Source organism: Lepidothrix coronata, unplaced genomic scaffold (assembly GCF_001604755.1).
Source record: "Lepidothrix coronata isolate B3197 unplaced genomic scaffold, Lepidothrix_coronata-1.0 Scaffold68, whole genome shotgun sequence".
Classification (NCBI taxonomy): domain Eukaryota; kingdom Metazoa; phylum Chordata; class Aves; order Passeriformes; family Pipridae; genus Lepidothrix; species Lepidothrix coronata.
Window position 1 is genome coordinate 2,928,624 of NW_016690248.1, and position 20,492 is coordinate 2,949,115.

At 38.4% G+C, this 20,492-nt stretch overlaps 1 protein-coding gene and 1 long non-coding RNA gene across 2 annotated transcripts in view; one reads left to right on the forward strand and one right to left on the reverse strand.

The window, feature by feature from the left end:
* Positions 1 to 20,492, reverse strand: part of GABRB3 (gamma-aminobutyric acid type A receptor beta3 subunit) — a 119,007-nt gene that overhangs the window by 43,038 nt on the left and 55,477 nt on the right. The window lies entirely within an intron of this gene.
* On the forward strand, positions 51 to 1,072 carry LOC108499044. Its single transcript, XR_001875383.1, has 3 exons — positions 51 to 161; positions 577 to 667; positions 977 to 1,072. It is a non-coding gene; the product is annotated as an uncharacterized LOC108499044 (long non-coding RNA).

Here is a 20,492-nt window from a genome sequence, read left to right on the forward strand (position 1 = left end):
ACCAACCAGTGCTTGGCGTTCTGCAGGCAAAGGGAGCACAGTTGACATAGCAACCAGCCAAAGCAGTTTCTTCCCAGCTTTTCGGGGACAAGTGGTGGTCACTGGCACAGAAGTGAAGCCTCTCAGCAGAAATGAAGGGAGCAGCCAAGCACTCTCAGCAGGTACTGCCCCATGGCACTTACTCTTCAAAATTTGGGTATTGGCTTTTCCCTCTCTGTTCCTCTGCCCACCACAAACTGATGGGGATGCCTTCCTCCTCTTGGGGCATTCTTTCATCTGAACATCAGAGGACATCAGCTAACAAGGAAGTAATTGCTTGGGCCAAGCTTTGGAAGGCAAATACAGAGAAAGAACAAGTTCCTGTAAATATTCCAGTTCAGGGACATAAGATGATAAGAAGACAGTCTGGGCTATTTCATCCCTGACAAATGGGGATGGGAGGAGAATATTTAAATATACCTTCTCTAATTCAGAGTATCACAGGTATTACAACATCATAGGCTTTTCAGTAGTCAGGAATTTCTATTTCCAGGAACTGATCAAAGGAAAAATAACATACACCTTTATGGTTCACAGGTGTAATACTCTCTGATCTGCTAGAAGAAAGTTAGCAAGAAGAAGTATGGTCTTTCACTACAACCCTGAAGATCTGCCAATAGATTGTGTGGTAAGTTACAATCAAAATCCACTTGCTGATAGAACATAAAATTCAATATTTGATAGGTCCCTCCTAAAAACAGGAATACAAATGTCAAATGTATAGATGCTATACTTGAAAACTCTAAAAGAGATCAAGTCAGAAAAAACCACCATCGAATATCCTTAAGAAAAAGACTTACACAAAAGAAAAATAATGCTAGGCTCAGTGATGAATTTGCTTCATAAAGCACAAATTTATTTATTTTAGAACTGACAGGGTCTTAAGAAAACAGCTACATTTGATTGCACTAATTGAAATCCTGCTAACAACATACAGGGAAGAAAAAATCAACCTCTATCAGCCATCAGCTGGTTCCCACGATGGAGGCAGCTGACCTTAGAGAGATGGGAACTGACAACTAATGGATGTTGCCTCCTACACAGTAGCAGGATATGCCACCAGCGAGTTGGAGAAATGAGCTAGTGTCCTAAAATCTTAAAGCCGTAGGATTTTTTTTTTCAGCTTGGAGATATGAAAAGAGATTAAAAATTTGGGATCTACCAGGTGCCCACGAAGGACTTCTCACACTTCTACTTTGCTCTTTCCATAAATATATAATCTTACATCTTTTCTTTGCGTATCTTGAATGATCAATAAAAATCTGGAAGAAAAAAACTCTCAGGAAGCCCTATAAATTGATATTATTTGTCATATTTGTTCACGTCTTCCTATTTCTTACACTATTGAATGCATAAGTCTTTTAGCACCTGCAAGGTGTTCCAGGACAGCCACCAAAGCTGGGCATACACATATTTGTTTTAAATACTGCGACCATAAATATACAGCTCTATGTCCCTCTTACTTACTATGTTTAAATATGGAAACCACTCAAAACAATTTTCAATAAATCGGTATTTCAAACTGAAAAGTCTACAGTCTTTTTGTCACCACAGAATTGTAAAAAGACCTTTCTACAGGCACTCTGGAACTTGTAGATATTTTTTTAATCACTCCACAGTCCACAAATAAAACAAAACTATATTTTGGAACAGAATGTTGAGGGAAACATGCACTTGAATGAAAATGAAAATAGGTATCTGTTCACATCCACACTTTCAGGTTAAAAAAAGGAATATTTACTCCACCGCAGGAAGAACTTCTTAAATTTTCTCATCTCCAAACCTATTGATTTGCTGACTCTGGGAGCCAGCCAATCTCACTGGCACTGGAACAGCAAGACTGACACCCAAAGTTCTACTTGTTGTCTGTGATTATATGGAACACCAGATATTCTTATAGGAAAACTCATTCAAGACAAATACAATGAACAAAATGCCCTTTGAGAAAGATACCAAGAACACACTGGCCATCAAATGCTGTAGATATGCATAACTTGAAACATAATCCGTGTATTTTTCAGTATCATGGCAGACACCATTTGGGTGTGCCAGGCCTAGAGGGCATCCCCACACCTCATGGGCCCTGATGGATCCCAGGGCTCCCCCTACCCTGATCAGAGACCCAGAACTTCACATCAGCCCCTGCCCCACTGATGCCACAGCAGGGCTGGTCTCCAGCTTCCCACAGCCCTGCCCTACCTGGCCTTGGGCCCCACCAAGCTGAGCTCACCCGTGGTTCCATGACTCATCCCCATCCCCAGGGAGGTGCCCAATATCCAGGGCTGGGGCTGCCCTGGTGACCCCCGGCTGCCCTGCTCTGGGTTTGGGGTGGGATGGGTCCTGGCTGCCTGGCTGCCCTCTGTGGGAATCTCCCACCACAGACACCCTGACAGTGTGTTCACAGCAACTGCGGCTCTTTACATGTAAGAGGGTAGTTCATTTGTACCAGGATTTTATCTGTTCATTTTACAGTAAGGAAACAAACAAGAAGAGATTTTTCTGCAGTGGCTGGGAGTTGCAAAGGTGATGTATGAACTGCCCTCTGCTGCCTTCTTCCCTTCCCTCCAGACACGGCACTTAGGCTGCCAGCTTCCCTTACGTCTTCCTTTCACTCCATCAGCAATGCTAAATCCAACTTTCCATCTTGCAGTAACAAAACTGGGATGCACGCTAAGTCAAAAGGAAAACAATGCATGCACTAAAAATCATTACTGTGGGTAGGATAAACTCACCTTGTGACACAGTAATACTCATAAAACTTAGTAAAGTGCAAAATAAATAAATGGGCAAAAAACCCAAATGCTGCATCCAAGAGGAAATATTACATGCATACGTGATATTCAACCCCCACACAAACTTCTTGCTGTAGAGAGACTGGTGGAAGTAGAAGAAGGTATGTCCTTCTGATAGTGCCCTTTAAAAAAATCAGGCTGTGAGTGATTTTAAAGGGAAATGTCTTGCTGAAGGAACACTTTTGCATGTGCTCTGAAAACCCTGAAAAAATCTGCTAATAGCTTTTGGAAGGGAATCAAAATGTGTAATTGCATAAAGAAAAAGGAGGAGGGTTTCAAACTGCAGTGCTGCCTAACTCCTGAAATGGTAAACTGAACAGTGTCAACAAGAGTGCAAAACTGATGCTGTAGTGGATAATGTGTTGGTTACTTTCCCCTTCCTCTGAATCTCATGAAGTTCAGCAAGGCCAAGCGCATGACCTTACTCCTGGGTCAGGGCAATCCCAAGCATAAAACTGGGCTGGAGGGAGAACGGATTTGAGCAGCCCTGAGGAGAAGGACTTGGGGATGCTGGTGGATGAGAAGCTGGGCATGACCTGACAATATCCACTCACAGCAAAATTACTCATATACATCTGGGCTAGGTGGATACATCAATTTCAAAGACACTCCGTAAATTCAGAAGTAAAAACAGAGACGAGTTATTTAAAGAACTGGAGTTATCTTAACCACAGGTACAGCCTGTAATCACTGCTCAATTATTTACCCAATTCATCTACTATTGTGAAATATCTCGGAAGTAGAAAGTGCATTTAAGAGGCAAGAAGTTCCTTTTCCCCCACAAGGCCCTTGAGTGGACAAAATGTGTGAGTAAATCAGCATGAGCAAGATACATTATATGCCATTGATTTCAGATAGACATTAGTACTCTGCAGAGCACCTCAGCTAGGCTAAATCAGATGGCCTCCTCAAAGACAAAATTATATCCTTCTTTGTCTATCTACCTCTATCTACCTCTGCTTTTGCTCTGGCAGTGCTTTTTCATGCTGGTTTCAGACAATGGAGTAGGAATGAATGGTTTAGACTTATCAGGAACTGGACAAACTTTGTACAAGGTCTGTATGGCAAAAATGAGGCTCAGGTAAAGCTGCTGTAAGTAAAACAGGGAAGTCACCAAAGAAGGAGACTGAATTAAAGGCTATAGGAAAGCTCACAGGTGCAGAAGAATATCTGGATTGGAGATGAATCACAGAGGGGTGAAATTAAAAGAAAGCTTTATAACCTTGAGAAAAAATGTAAGACAGAAGCACATAAAACTCATTTAGGACACAAGTTAAACTCATTCTGTGCTCAAAAATAACATTTAAAGACAGTATAGAAAAATAAACAACCAGATCAAATGCATACATGCTACTATTCAAATGCTGCAAGTTCTTAAATTAGATAAAGGAACTAAGATATCTAATTTTAAGTGAGAATATTGACCTAACAGGAGCATCAGAGTCTTGATGGAAAGAAAGCAGTCAGTGGAAACCTGTAACACAAAACAAACTACACAGGCAAGAAAAAAAGGGTTTAATGTATGTTAAAGAAAGCTTTGCATCAGATAGATAACTGTTCTGAATGTTGAACATTATGGACTACGACACCAGGCCTACATAAGTATTAGAAAACGCTGTCACTGCCTAATCAGGATGACAATGGTGTGAGTGAGAGAGATTTAAGAGATAGAAAGAAAACAAATTAGTAATCAGAATCTTTGATCACCCCCACACAGACTGGGTAAATGTCAGGTTGGGGTGTGATGCAGAGACTAAGTGACACCACAAATGACTGATTCATGAAGAAGCTTTCACTGAAAGTTGAAACAAGCCAAGACACCCTTGACTTGGTTCTGAGCAACGTGCAAGTCACGGGTCAAAATGCTGCGACAGAACAACTGCTCAAAAACCCTGATGGAATCGGGAAATCCTCTTCTAAAAATGAGAAAATTCTAAAATAACATAAAAATAGTATTTCATTTAAAAAAAAAAGGTATAAAAATGAGGCTGCCTGCTTCCAAGTTGGAGAAAAGATTGTTCGTAATATGAACTTCTGAATATCAAAAATAACGGTTGAATAACAAACAAATAAACCCCAGAATGTTTAAAATTTTCAGTAAATAATTTTATTGAAACTAAAAATATGTACTTCAAAAATAAGAATTCACATTCAAAGGAGAATAAAATAGCTAATAAGATAAACATAGAAAAGCAAGACAAAACCACATAAGTAATAATTTCCTAAAGGCATAAACACTTATTATACATCATCAAATGATCTTACAGAAAGCTTTGTAGAACAAGAATGTAGTTCTTGCCATGGATTAATACCAGATATAAGACAAGCAACAAACAGAGCAGTCAGTCTTCACAATAGCGGGAGGTCGCTTGCAGACCTGAACAAGGATTTGTGTGGTCATCATCCCCATAAATGTCGTAAACAGAGGATACCCACTGAGGTACCCATATTTGCTACATTTCTTTGAACAGTAAAAATGAAAAGCGTGAGTGTGAGGAGATGCAGAAGGACAGCAGCATTCTGAATGCCTGAGTAATAAAACAGAAAAAAAATTCAACGCTGATGCAAAGTAACGCCTATGGGGAAAAAAAAGCCCTAACTATGGACTAATTGGTAGGTTGTGAGCTAACCATGGCCACTCAGGAAAAAAACGTTGTGATATTAACCAGATTTTTTATGAATAAATCAGTTCAGTATTCTGCAAAGTCAAAATAAGCAAACTGAACATTAAGACTATCTGGAAAAGAAATACAAAGGCCTGTTTGGATGGGGCCCTGAGTAACCTGGTCTAATGAGTGGCACCCCTGCTCACGGCAAGGGGGTTGGAACTAGATGATCTTTAAGGTCCCTTTCAACCCAAACTGTTCTATGATTCCTGCAAGTGTTCAAGAAAAAAAAAATCATTGCACTGCATCATTTTTGTACTTACATATTGAACACTGTGTACAGTTCTAGTCCCTGTCCCCAACAGGGCAGAGCATAACAAGGTACCAGGAACTCCAGCAATGTGAAATGCACAGAACACCTCCCACATAAAAACAGACTAAACATGCAAAGACTTTTCTGCCTAGAAAAGAAGCAACTAAGAAATATATTGTAGATATCTGTAATAATGTTGTGGAGGAGGCCAACAGCTATTCACACCTCCTCACTTGTAAGAAATAGAGGCCAGCAAAAGAAATTACCAGATGTTGGGCTCTAAACAAATGAAATGGTACTCTATTTTCATGCATATGTATATAGATGTGCATGTTTAAACCAGGTGGTTCTCACCCACTGCTTGAAACCAAAAACATGAAGATGCCCTGGGAAGTCCCTGAGCCGTTTCGTAGTTTGATGCCGGGAGAATATCAGAGAAACACTGCAACATAGTCTCATTCTACTTTTTATACTATGCTAGAGCCTTCACCATTGCCCACAGCAGAAAACTAAACATCAAGTAAGATGGATTTCTGGTCTAATTTCATAACACTGTTTTCATGTTTTTATCTCTTGGAACATGCTATGAAGTCAATTAGGACTCTGCAGTGTTGTTCATGAACTGATGTGACTGTCCTGTGTTGTTAATAAGCATCGCTGTCGGGGCTGGCAACTTATCTTTCCCAGGGGAAAGAAAGCAGAAGTTGTGACCTGAAACACACAATTCATTTTTGATTCAATTGCATATGAAGACAATTTTGAACACGTTATTTTTGCAAATAGCACAACTATGGCAATGTAGAATATTTCAGTAACAGTCAAAATTCAGAAATTACATTGAGTTACTTCAATGATTTTGAGTGATAGTTATGTTCAATTTAATTTGTCTAGCATCTGCTCCTGGCAAATGTAAGCAGATGTGTCTAATTATTACCTTTTGATACTTGTATATGCACAGCATGAATAAGATTATGAAGAAAGGAGATTTTTGTGATATAGAGGTAAAATGCCTTTGAAGGAAATGACATGGCAGTGAATCAGATACTAAAATATCTATTTTATAGTTGGGAAGTTAGCAAATAAACACAAGCAATATATTCCAAGTGAAAACATTGTTTGAAGATGATAGATATATTTAGCCTATGTAAAATTTAAATTAGTTTGAAGTTTGAAATCAGAACTGTGTTCTTTCCAATTTATGCTCATAGAATCATAGCACATCCGAAGTTGAAAGCAACCCACTAGGATCATCAAACTCCAGCTCCCAATGAATTGATTGATAGGAGTAATATCCTTGACCTTACTTTCCAACTGTGACACCATTCACATTTTATTTGAGGGGTTTTTTGCATGTTGAAAGATTTTAAATTGGTTAAAACCCCACTTAAGATGGTACATTTGCCCTTTTTAACACAACACAACAATTACATAGTTTTCTGGTCTATGTCAGGAGACAGAAGTTTAACCATAAATCCCCTGCAGAAGGATTCTACACTTGGTTATGTCTGTCTCCTCAGATTGGGACCTCTTAACTGCCCTTGTACAGCTTCTCCACCACCCTCATGTACATCTTTAGCCCTGAATTTGAGTCACTTGTTGACAGTACAGCTCTTGGACTTGCTGCGGCATCCAGGGAAAAATTGCCGCCACCCAGCTGGTTGCTGCCTTTGAAGCCTGCAGGCATGCACTGCTGTTTGCTGCTGTGCAAGGGAGTAGCTGCCAGCTTGATGTCTGTGTTTCTGACAGACCGTTGTCTGCCCAGTCCCTGGTGAGGCTGCTGCTCTCCATACAGCACGCTACAGAGTGTCTGGAATCTTTGGGGTTATAAAATGTATGGCAGAAAGAGGATGCGATAGGTTTCTAGGGTGATGTGATCAGGAAAAGCTGAACTCTGACAACTGTTGCAAAAGCAACATAATCTCAAATCAAGGAGTCGTGCTATTCACGCCAAATGCAAAAATGGTCATGTTATCCCTCTCATACACAGAGCACAGATCATGCCAGTAAAGACAGAAATATATATGACTTGAAAATATCTATTCAAACCACAGATAAATTCTTTTAGCAATTTAAATTTTAAGAATGTTCGTTCCACTATTAAATCATTTGGGTTTATCCACAATATGCAGACAAAATTACTCTGCTTATAACCAAGCATCAAACTTTCTAGATGGTACAAAACTTGTAAATAGTTCAGATTCTGCTAGATGAGAAAGATATATCTCAAACCATATTTCATGCCAATATAGATAAGTGGAGAATTATTCATCCATCCTAGTGTACTATAGTCAAATTTGATTCTGTTCCTATTTATGCAGATACTTTTTCTATTCTACAGCTGAGTCCTTTTTGTGACTACTATAGTAAGTTTGTACCTTCTTCCAATTAGAATCGCAATTATCAGCTACTAGCAGAAACAGAATTACCTAATCGTTAATTATATAAAGCAACAAAAAGTGGACATATAAACCGAAAAGCAGACCCTATCTCAAGCTCAGAAATTAATGTATGTGTGATATAACCTAGTTTTACATTGTCTCTTCCATGTTTGTCCAGGTTCATCTCACAAAGAATTCATTCCTATATAGCCAGCTTTTCTCCATGGTCCCAAATCCAGCCTTCAGAGTAGAAGCTGCTGGATGTTGAGCACATTAAAACACCTGATGCTATACTAGGAAAACAGATCTTAGAAATCTAGCCCTAATGATGGAAATGGATGCATTTGAAAAACACGGTTGATTTATGACCTTTTATAACTAACTGTAACAAATGCATTTACACTAATAAAAGAATTTACTTTCTTTGAATTCAGACTGTTCCACAGCAGGGTGATTTATTCTATGCTTAGAAAAAGGCCTTTGCTCAAATTATTGAAGTATTATTATTACAATAGCATGACATGGTAGACATATTGCAAATGGATTCATAAACTAGGTCCCTGATAATATAATGACTGAATAAAAATATAAAGCATTTATATTTCCTATCAGGTACACAGATTATGCGAGCATTTGTATGTGCAGGCATGCAGACTTTAAATCCTGGTTCTGTGCTACTGCATATGAGAGACACACAGTGTCTTCTTGTCACACTAACTCACCTTTTCAGTAACACAGCTCCCCTACCTAGGCTTTAAAAAGGTACTGGGTTATGTTAACATTACTATTACAAAAAATGTAATTTGTGGATCATTCACAAGCCTCTGAAAGACATGAAGGTTGCTGCTTGGAGCTATTGTTTCAAAACCTTTACCTGAGGCTATGAATTCTAGAAGGCCAATTTAATTAGAAATTATTTTTAAAATATTATTAGGTAATATTTCTTCTTATTGAGAAGAAGTATTTATTTTGCATACTTCATGTTTTAAAAATCAATCGACATTTCTTTGCAGGAATGTCTTCAAAAGTCTACAAAATGTAATGTCATTTGGATTTTCCAGTAAAGACAAAGGCAAACTATACTGAAAACTGCGGAAAACTAGTCCCTGCCTTTCACAAGGCTAGAATTTGACTGACATATATTCTGGACATACTCCAGCTACTCCTATTAAGTTAAGGGAATGAAACTATTTGAAATTGGGGAACATAGAAGAGGAAAGTCGTGTACCCAAGGACTGAAAACAATAGTAGCTGATCAGTTGGTAGGAATCAGAGATGATGAAGCTGGGTATTTTGGGTAGTTACAAGAGCACTAGGAGTAACAGTGAAATGCATATGTGAAAAATGCTATCGTTATCCTAGCATGCAGCCAGTGATGGAAGTAGAAGTGCTGCTGCACAAGTTATCAGTTAAAATTTCCCTAAAATACCCTGAAAATTCTGGACGCCCTTCCTCAAAAACTTCAACTGGAAAAGGTCCAGCGAAGGGCTAATGAAAGCCCAAGGGAAGAGAGAACCTATCTTCTGAGTGAAACACTGGCTTGTTTAGCTCAGTGACATGAAAAACAGAGTGTACTGTTATTCTATCCCTGCACTACACACACTGTTTTCTTTCAAGCTGAGTAACAGGAGATGGAGCGATGATGTGCATCTACAGCTTAGCAAAACACGCTGTCAGGATGCATGTACTTTGTTTACTTTGATCCAAGGAAGGAAACACTCCATGTTCAGCTGTAATCTAAGACAGTGTACAATTGATTGCCTCAAGAACCATCCAACCACAGTTCATCATTTAGCATTTCACAGAAAGTCCTAAAAGAACTCCAACTTATATAAAAAATAAGCAACACGTCTTTTTTTTTTTCAAAGGTGCAGTTAGGATGTAGACTCCTAAATTACTTAAGATCTTAAACTCCTTCCCAAAGCTCCTTACAAATAAATTGTTCAAACTGTAATAGAAATTAATTAGAATAAATTAATCAGATTTTTTCTAATTTATTGGGAAAAAAGCATTAATTATATTTAGAAGTATCAGTTGCCTAATTAATGTTGATCTGATTTGTTGGTTGCTGTCATCGATTGTCACTAATGAGAGATTCAAGTTGCTTATTTTAGGTGATCCATAGTGTTAAAACCAGAAAATCCAAGTAAACCTGAAACTGTGGGACTTGTCCAAGCATACTTAAGGCTAAAGTCACAAAGCTACTTACATACAGCAATCCTATTCAGGTGTGTACTGCACACTGCACACGCACAGCAGTGTACATTTGGAAAGCAAAACACACACCTCAAGAGCAGTGAAACCATGTGCACAAGGTCTACTGATACTGGAGAGATGACAATGATAAGCTTCACCTCTGCAGCCTGTGGAGATGCCTGTGGAGATGCCTAATGCCATCAGGTTGACTGGCTGCATCACCAAAAAGTGACATAAAGGCCCAGGATCATGAGCAAGAGAGACAAGAGTCTGCTTTGAGGGTGTAGTTTGAGCAGCATGAGTCGTCAAGAAATAGGAGCTGTGCTCTTGTGATTTGGACTTCGGAGATTCCCAGGAGTGTACTGATGCCCCAGTATCAGGATCCAAGTGTGACTGATGCACAGGGAAGAGATCATGAGAGGCTGATGAAAAAAGAAGACAAAGCAGGGGTAATGCTCTTCTTTGGTACGCCGACACTTCGCATAAGCAGGGTGTAAGTTACAGCCCAGGTATAAGCAGTTTCTTCTTTCAGACTGTTTCTACAACAACATGTTAGCATGTTTTATTTTAAATACGCTTATTCTTACCTTCAAGGGTTATGTTCACTTTTGACTGAAAAGAAGCATTAAAGGGAGAAAGCATTGATGGAAACCTGGAACAACAGTGATAATGTGCAGCTTACATGTAAATACAGTTACTCTTAAGACAGGATGACAACATATTCACGGCTTTAATGCAGACCTACGGCATGTCCATGCCCAAATAAGCATTCTCTAGAACCAGAAAAAGGTGCACATTTTAAAATATTTCTGTTGTGTGATTCAGATTCTGGACTGAGCTCAAACAATTTACAGATAATGGGCCAGATTCAGCTAATGTGATGCAATTAGAACTCTACAGGTTCTGAGGGAGTTGTACTCCTGTGAAGGAGTTGTTCATTTCTCCCAGTAAAGAATAAAATAATGATTCATGTAGAATGCTATGATGCAAGACTAACTACAGTGCAGAATTAAACATATAGGCTTCCCTCCTTTCAGGGCAAACACTGGCTTTTTCCGTTGGTTTCTGCCTGCTAGATATTTCTTTCTCCTTCTGTAAACTGAGTTTCTGTTAAGGTAAATTTTTCATTTATTGATTCTTTCTTTTTAGTATTCAACATACAGTCATCTGTTATATGGTCTATGTCACTGGAGCTTTATCCTTTTTGACATATTTTCGTTTCTGCGTTTATCTGATTTGGTCCATGTTTTTTTAAATGCATTCCTCCTTCCATGGAAATCATATTTCTTCCTCTAAATGTATTCCCCTATACTTGTTTCTGCCACTATGTGCTTTTTAGATTACCTTTGTTACGGTATTATCAGACCAGAGCAATAGATTCCTCCTTATTTCTCTGCTGTGGATTTAGACTGAATTCACACAGATGTAACAGTGCAGAAACTGAAATAGAACATTTTAAGGTGTTGGAATCAATCTTTTTCCACAAGCCAGTACTTGTATTTATGTGCATGGGTTTCAATATTTCTCCTCCTTCTACAAGTGCTGTGAATAACAAGCAGTCATGCAATTCTGCAGGGCTTAGTCTTAGGAACTTTGCTATTTGCTGGCTTTTGCCATTTTTCTTTCCATCAACTGTGTTTATTCACTGTTGGATGCAACCAGTTTAGATCTTACTAATCTAAACCTCTCTAAATCACACAGGTAGTAAATATAACTCACTGCCTTGGAAAAAATACAGATCATTGAAGCCACCTAAAAATTAACCATTTTTTCAATATGCTTAGGTTTTTACATATGATCTGAGCCACATACTCAAGTTTACCAGGCCCACAAATTCAAAAAACAGAAGGAAGAGGAAAGGTAAAAGACTTCTGAAGTTCAACCAAAATCATTCTGCATTTTGTTCTAAGATCTACATGCATGTAAAAAAAGGTAACCGGCTACTGATCCCACTCTTTCTGGAAGCTTCCATGGGCTGATATTGTTGCGTGTTTTAATGTTGCACTACAAAGAAAGGGTATTCACTGGTTCAGTCAGGTCTAACTACCTGGATATCTATGCATACAGCACTAGGGAAATGGCACTTAGTAATTTGGAGACTTTTCTTTGAATTATATAGGTTTCAAATCAGTCCTTTAAAAGGATCTCAGGACAACTGTTGAGAGTAATTAAAATATGCATTAACAAGGAATGAATCACAGTAGATTGGAACCAAACTAATCTGATGCAGTCATTGCATTTCCTTATTTATTTCCCTCATAAACAATAAATATCACAACTTTCCCATGATGCTAAAACTTCCTTCAAATTAGTCAAACTATTGGATTAGTCAAACTAACTGGATTAGCCAAACTATTTCTAAGCAATTTTTAAAACTCCCTTCTCAAAATAATTAATTCTATTCTGAATATAGTATCCCTACTGAACATTTTTCTTTTACTCTTCACATGTTGCATCTTTACTGAACATTTTATACTTTTATTCTACCTATGTAGGGAAAAAGTTGACACCCTTTACTCAAAACATACTCTTTAAACATAATACTTATAAAAAGTATCCTGGAGTCCGCACACTGTCCCCTCACTGATCACTCTAACTGTGAAGTTGGTATGAGAAAATTTTAATCAGAAAATCTTCAGCAATCTTGGTCCAGCATTATTTTTCTTATTCTGTAAGTTTTTAAACTAAAAGTAACTTCCAACAGTCTTTGCTGTTTTCCGTTTCAGAAGTAAACAATCAAAAAACCACACAACCTCAGCCCTAACATTTATTTAAACATGCAGTACAGTTGTTACCAGGGCCTCCAACTATGATGAAATCCCATTTATTTTGTATAGCTGTCACTCCAAAGAAGAAACAGCTTTGCAGAAAACTTTACAACTGATTTGTAGCCATTTGCACATGCAGAATTTAGTTACAGTCCAGAAATAATCCATGCACCAGAGATGGAAAAGGTTTGGAAAGACAAATGTTCCATTGCAATGAAGTCAGACAGGTTGGCTTGAGGGGTTGTGCTCTCTCTCTCATTTGGAATAAAAGACACAAATATTTTGATTATCTAGTGCCATCACGACATAGTCACTAGCTGATAGATTTTACACGAGTATAAATGAAAGGAATACAGAATGATACTACATGCAATAGATATTGACACTAGAAATATTTATGTAATATGTTTTCACTGAAGCCAGAGGGAAAAAACCCAAAGCCTAATGCACTTTCCTTTAGAAGCCCTGCAAGTATTTCAGTCAAATGGAGATACAGTATTCTTGCAGTTATGCTTTTTACTAGAGAACCCAGACTTCCACTGAAAGAATAGAAAAAGCTGAAACACTAGGACAGCACCTTCCACATGATTCAGCTGAGGAAGAAAAGTTATGTGTCATAGCAGTGTCTGAAGCCAATTTGAAAATGCAGACATTGGAGATTTAGTATCTTTATAAAGAGATATATGAAAGGCAGAAAGGATCAAAAACCTATAGAATCACAGAATAGTTTGTGTTGGAAGAGATCTTAAAGATCGCCTAGTTCCAACCCCCCTGCCATGGGCAAGGACACCTTCAACTAGACCAGGTTATTCAAAGCCCCTTCCAGCCTGGCCTTGAACACTTTCAGGGATGGGACATCCCCAGTTACTCTGGAGAAACCTGTTCCAGTGCCTCACCACCCTCATAGTAAAGAATTTCTTCATAATATCTAATCTAAATCTACACTCTTTCAGTTTGAAGCCATTCCCCCTTGTCCTATCACTACACACCCTTGTACAAAGTCCCTCTCCCACCTCTACCCTTTAGGTACTGTAAGGCTGCTAGAAGGTCTCCCTGAAACCTTCTCTTCTGCAGGCTGAACAGTCCCAACTCTCTCAGTCTCTCCATAGGAAAGGTGCTCCATCCCTCTGATCATTTTTGTGGCCCTCCTCTGGACTCACTCCAACAGCTCCATGTCTTTCTTGTACTGGTAACCTCAGAGCTGGATGCAGTACTCCAGGTGGGTTCTCATGGGGACAGAGTAGAGGGGGAAAATCACTTCCCTCTACCTGCTGGTCACGCTGCTTTTGATGGAGCCCAGGATATGATGCACTGGTCTCAATACTGACCCCCGAGGAATGTCACTCATCACTGCTCTCCATTCGGACACGAAGCAGTTGAGTGAGACCATCCCGCCAATTCCTTACTGACTGAGTGGTCCACCCATCAAATACATGTCTTACCAGCTTAGAGACAAGGAGGTCAAGTGAAACAAAGTCAAATGCTTTCCACAAGTCCAGGCTTGCACTATCACTTGTACTATCAATAAGGAGACCTCTACTTGTGCAGTCCTGGAAGAAAGCCAAGAACCATTGACAAGGTGTTGGGTAGAGTGCTTATGACCTACTTATTTCTGAACACAAGGGAGGTACATCTTTTATATGCACAGTGTGACCAGGAAAACGGGACTTTTCAAATACTCTTGTTTTGTGTGTTTCCTTTGTAAATAAGCACCATGGCTGGACCAATTAACACCAAACTCATTCACTTCCCTTTGTCACCAAAAAGGTAACAAGATCCTGTATGCTCTCACACTGCGTGAATCTCAGCACAGTAATATCCACATGTGCTGCTGCAGTTTCAATGATTAACTAATATTCACATACCAAATTTCCTAATTTAGCATTTACAAAATTGATTCGGTCGGGAATACACATTATGAAGAATCAGATTAATGGAAAAGATTAAAAGAAACATGCTCAGGGGCTTTTTATATATTAATGTATTTCAATATACCTGAAATAATTTTTTAGTAAAAACTTTACTTTTCACTTCCAGTTTTGAGACTTAAACCACTGATGAGGTAGATGTAATGGACACCCTATTGATGCAGAACAAAGAAAGACAGTTTTTACTTAATACATACAATATATGTATTTAAAAAAAAAAAGGTAAACAAATTAGTTCCCAATTGATTGTGTATTGAACTCAGGGACTGAGTCAGACCATTCCTAGATCTGTGCTACCATTTCAGTGCTTCCAATTCAGCAAAACATCAGTTCACAACTAACTAGAGTATGTGGTTAAAATCCAAGATTTGTTCATTTCCTGCTCACAGAAAACTGTATTATCTAAATAAATGAAATTAATTTAAAAAAAGAAATAGCAAGCTGCTATTTCTGCTTAAGAAATAGTAAGCATCTTCAGCTTAATGCATTTGCTGGGGGTAGCAGGTGAAAACACCTCTTTTTTCAGAATAAGTGACTGCCATTTCAGGCTGCAAAAAATAAAAAGCAGTAAAATGTCGGCTGACACAATGAGTATCTGTATAAAAGCAATGATACAACTTGGCTCAAGCTAGGGACATGTATTTGATAGCTGAGGGCAGTAGAGCTGTCAGCCTGCTATGCAGACATTATTGTATTTCTTATTAAAAAAAAAGGTAACACCATTTATATTGTGCACTACAGATACAATATATTTGCATTTGTTACTGCTCACCTTTTTCCTTTGTCACCAGCATAAATCTGCAGTATTAGCAACCACAGAATAAAGGTATGCAACAGGACGTAATGACTTTGTCAACTGGTATCTGCTTGTCTGCTTGTTCAATTAAATCAGGTCAATACAAGTATTACAGCAAACTTGATCAAAAAGTAATCTTAATTACTTAGATAAACAAAAAAATTGCATTAATCAAACTAGAGTGTCTGCCAAATTTCCATTATGTCAGTTTTAGTGAAGAAGCAACCCAAAACTCCATGGGCAGCCACTCTGATGCTTCTGAGGATATCTGATGTACACAAGTGCACACCACTTGCATCCCCATAAACATGAGATAAACATATTCCTTTTTTGCATCTGTCCTCTTTGGTAGCTTTGGACTATTATGTGATCTCCTGCTACCAATATAATCTGGCTGGCATTAATTCAAAGAGTTTGTTCCTGCCAAATAGTTTTTCCTAGGACAAAAACGCTTCGTACTTTTCCTTCTTTACTCCCACACATATTTGCATCCATCTCTGATAGCCTGTGGACTGACAGGTCTTAGTAAACACTCAGAAAGTCTGAAGAAAAGAAACTGTTTTAGCTGCAGAAAAACCGTTTCAGAACATTTTTATTGTCTTAGAATAACATTTCAATATTCATACTGTTCTCAGCTGTTGGTTTGCTGATGTTGGTCTCATTGTCTCTTGGCATAAAGCCCAAGAGCTCATCAAAAAGAGGACAAGAATAAAAAGAGGAGTATCTAAATGCCAAATAACTTTGGAATCAAAATGCATTTTCCTGGTATACAATGCTGATGTGACAACAGCTAAGAATAGTGAGACTAGTAGTAAGTTATGTAAACCACTTACTACTGGTACCAGTACAAGCTCTTCCTTTGTTTTTCACAAAACAAATGACAACATATATAAACAGGATAGAAAATCAGTGGCAATGACCAGTAGGATATTTAAGTCCCTTTTTTACTCTTAATGAAGAGACAGCACACAGCAAATTATAAATGAAATATGACCATTCTACCCAACAGACACTGCTTACTTATACTCTGTAAGAATTTAACATATATTCAACCAGATCTATAATCCTTGCATTGGTGCTCTGATGTTTGTGTGTACACACTGCTTGAAAGAACTAAACAGTTTTTTTCCCTGAAATCTATAAAGTAGTCATGGAAGCCTATTTGTTCTGAAATACAAATATTACAAGTATAAAAAAGCCTGTCCAAGTCTAGGAATGTAAATATTGATTATGACATAAATTAACTTAGATAAGTTTGTGGTTTTTTCCTTGCATGAAGAAAATAAACGGTATTTATTTTACAAGGATCTCTTAAGATTTTTTCAGTGGCTCTTTACAAAATAATTCTAGTCCACAATATAGTGTCTTTCAGTGTGTTAATTATAATATACTCATTTAGTGCTCAAGGTTTTGCTGTTTCAGAGCTCTTAGAATCTGGCACCAAAACACCACTCTCTGATCTTGCGATACAGTAACCTATCTCATATCTTTTATGAAAAGAACATTTTCACTCTACTGGGTACTTTGACACAAGCAGACTAAATGTTTGCCAACTTCAGGCAACCAGATGAAAACACCATTTTCTGAACCTTCTAATAGCTCGCTGACTACTTAATAATAAATCAAAATTCCCCACTCCAAGCCATTGCTTCTTTTCCTTTGCACGCCTTTTTCCTCTCCCTTCTTCTTCCCCGCCCCTTCCCTAACATTAGCTCTCCTTACTACACCTCTTGCCTTCTAATTTTTTTCTTATAAAAATATAACAAAGTTCATAATTTGAGACATCATGCAGTAAAGTCAATGAAAAGAAACTCAAGTTAATCCTGGATGACAACACGAACGGTACCCCTTGAGAAGCTTACCCAGGATATTTTAGTGTTTTTTAGTGCTAGTCTATCACATTCTTAGTTCTCCAGCTCTGGACCCCTCCTTAGCAGAGATGCACACGACCATTTCTCAGCAGAAAGATGTGATTGCATATTTCAGTTACAGCTTCCATATTCAGAACACTTATGATCACTGATCACTGAAAAACTCCTTCACAGCCAATAATACCATATATTACTGGGCATTAAAGAGGTAAAAGCTTCCAAGCAAAGAAATATTACACTCTATAATAAACTTCTGAAACAAAGCCAAACTTGCATTTTGTTGTAGGAACAGTGATTCTCAATACAGGCTATATGACAACCACATTTTCTTTTCATGAATGACAGGAACAAGAAAAAGAAAACAGCTATTAGTTCTTCAGAGACCATTAAGTCCTTAGGCCCAGGTTCATCCTGCTGTATTTTAAGCACTTACATGAGTGAGATACGTAATTGCCGCAGGCCAGTGGAGAAGGATATTTAGATCTTAGGCAAGATGAATCCTCTGGAGGGTCATTTCCCTTTCCATTGAATGAATATGCAACCTAGGACAAAGGCACTCAAAATTTAGCTGCCTCATATGAACCCCAATTTAGATTTCACAGGCAAGTTACTCAACTTGGACTAACTAGGCTTAAAACAAAGCCATCTCTGAAGTAAATACCACAGAATCTGAATCAAATGTCTATTGCAAATGCAGTTTTCGATTTGCTATTCAAATTTTCACCACATAATTACAAGCAAATCTTGTCCATTTCAGCCCCTCCTTATATTTCTAGAGCTGAAGAGCGGATATTTGTTTATAATAGCCTTAGAAAAAGCTTTATATTTCACTTTCCTGCTGCCTCTAAATTTTATTTAACAGGAAGCATTGTCTACTTACCAGTCAAGAAAGTAAACAAATAACTAATGTCTTCAAGTACAGCATTATGTCTCTATAAATATTTCACAATACATTTTGTTGTAGAAATAAAGCAAGAAATAACACACCCACTTCCACTAGAATTGGTTTTGGCAGTTACACTTGCCAGACAGACTCAAAGACTACTGGACAAATATTGGTGTGTGGTTTTCATCTTACATATAAACTCTAAATTCCAATCCCAAAGCTGTAAATAAATCATTTGTACTTACAAGCATTAGCTTAATTTTTTTAGACTATCTAAAGCTCTAATTTAATATTTATGAGAAAGCTTTTTTTCTGTTTGTTTCTACATTTGTTTTTATTTACTGCAGGGAAAAAGTAGGTAAGTGAACAAACAAGGATCACAGAATCTTTTAGGCTGGAAAAGACCTCCAAGATCATTAAGTTCAACCACTGATGATCAACTAGACCACAACGCTAAGTGCCACGTCCTGTCATTTCTTGAACACCTCTAGAGATGGTGACTCTATCACCTCCCTGGGCAGCCCGTTCCAATACTTAACAACCCTTTTTGTAAAGAAATTTTTCCTGATGTCCAACCTGAACCTCCCTTGGTGCATCCTGAGGTTTATGTCCTCTTATCCTGTCACAAGCTGCCTGGGAAAAGAGGCTGACCCTCATCTGGCTACAACCTCCTTTCAGGTAGCTGTAGAGAGCGATAAGGTCACCCCTGAGCCTCCTTTTCTCCAGGCTAAACAACCCCAGCTCCCTCAGCCACTCCTCACATGATTTATTCTCTAGACTCTTCACCAGCACCACTGCCCATCTCCGGACATGCTCCAGCACCTCAATTTCATTCCCGAATTGAGGGGCCCAGAACTGGACACAGCACTTGAGGTGTGGCCTCAACAGTGCTGGATACAGAGGGACAATCACTGCCCTGCTGGCCACACTATTCCTGATACAAGCCAGGGTGCCACTGGCCTTTCTGGCCACCTGAGCACACTGCTGGCTCATGTTCAGCCAGCTGCCCACCAGCAACCCCAGGTCCTTTTCCACTGGGTTGCTTTTCAGCCATAAAATAATTAACATTATATAAAAAAAATTTGACTCAAAATCAGACTCTAAGCCCAACTTAGCTTTATTGTTATTTCCACAGAGAAATAAATCTTGATGTGAAGGACTTAGTAATCACAAAGCCAAGCATGTATTTCCGTATTAGAGGCATAATGTGGGGGAAAAACCTGTCTGCCAAGCAATTTATTACAATAAGTGTAAATATATAGAGGTGAATGGATCTCTGACACTAAAATTCATCTTCCTGGAGCCTACTGCATTTCTGCACTCTGGTGGCTCTGTGAGACCTTGGTGTTATCCAGTCCTGTGCTTCACAACACCCTGTAGCAATGCCTTCAGCTCAGCTGGAAGCTGATTCACATGTACCTGTGAGCAGGGCTGAGTTACCAAGATATACAAACCTACTCCTCTTGGATAGCTAAAATTTCTGCACAAGATTGCAGATAGGACATGTGACTACCAGATGACCTACTCCCTTCCTGGGACTGTACCTGGATGCCAGACAGAATAATTGCAACACCCAAAGGCACACTGGCTACCTGTGATTGAGCCAAGGACTCCAACCCCTCCTACCAAAAAATTAAGAAAGATTAAAAAAAAAAAAAAGAAGAAGAAAGAAAATAGGTGACCAAAAGTTACAAAGACATTAGACTGAAATAGCTGACCAAGTCAGAAGTAGCAGACAAAAGACAAATTCTGATGTTAAACAAATTTCATGCCTCCTGCATAAATTCTCCCACTTTCTGTTCTATTTTGTTAATTTAGTCACAGAAGTCCCATGCTGTTTCATTTTTTTCTTTATAAATGAGTCAAAAGAGAAATGAGATATAAGATGACAACAAATACTTAACTGATTCAACTCCTTT